Here is a 678-nt window from a genome sequence, read left to right as displayed (position 1 = left end):
CTTTTGCAATCAATCTACTGGTGCCATCCAGGAAGTGTCAGTGCGCATGTGCCTCTTGCTCTCACTGTTTTAACTCCATCATTGCTGATTTGAAGTAAGATTGGAACGTACCCTAAGACCTAGAGTCATAAACTCACACAGTGCAGAAAAGGCCCTCTGGCCCATTGGGTCTGCACCGATAATATCTACCACTAAAGGCAAGCTACTCCCATTTTCCTGCACTTATCCCATATCCTTGAATATTGTGATATTTCAAGTGATTATCCATTGTTTTTTAAAAGATTGTAAGGTTTCCATCCTTGACTACCTTCCCATTCCAGATTTCACAACACTCTCGGTGAATTCCCTCTGGACCAGAATTCTTCAACCTCACCCATCACTGGGTTTTTTTTTTGTTCCCATTAAACTGAATGGACAGTTGACTGAGCATCAAATTCTCCATTCTCAATGGTGGGGCCAACAAGATGAGAGGACTGACCTCCTCTCATGGCAGTGTGGGTTATGTGCCTACCTCTGAATGGGAAGCTCAAGACTTAATAGACAGGGAAGATGCATTCATAACATGCTCATAATCTTGTACACCTTGATCACGTTGCCCCTCATTCTTTGCTCCAACGAAAGCAACCCTAGTCTATCTAATGTCTCTTCGAAACTTCAGTATTCCATCCCAGTCAAAAA

This window comes from Carcharhinus amblyrhynchos, chromosome 13, assembly GCF_965287045.1.
Source record: "Carcharhinus amblyrhynchos chromosome 13, sCarAmb.v2.hapA, whole genome shotgun sequence".
Lineage (NCBI taxonomy): Eukaryota > Metazoa > Chordata > Chondrichthyes > Carcharhiniformes > Carcharhinidae > Carcharhinus > Carcharhinus amblyrhynchos.
The sequence above is the reverse complement of the archived record's forward strand: the minus strand, read 5'-3'. Positions refer to the sequence as shown.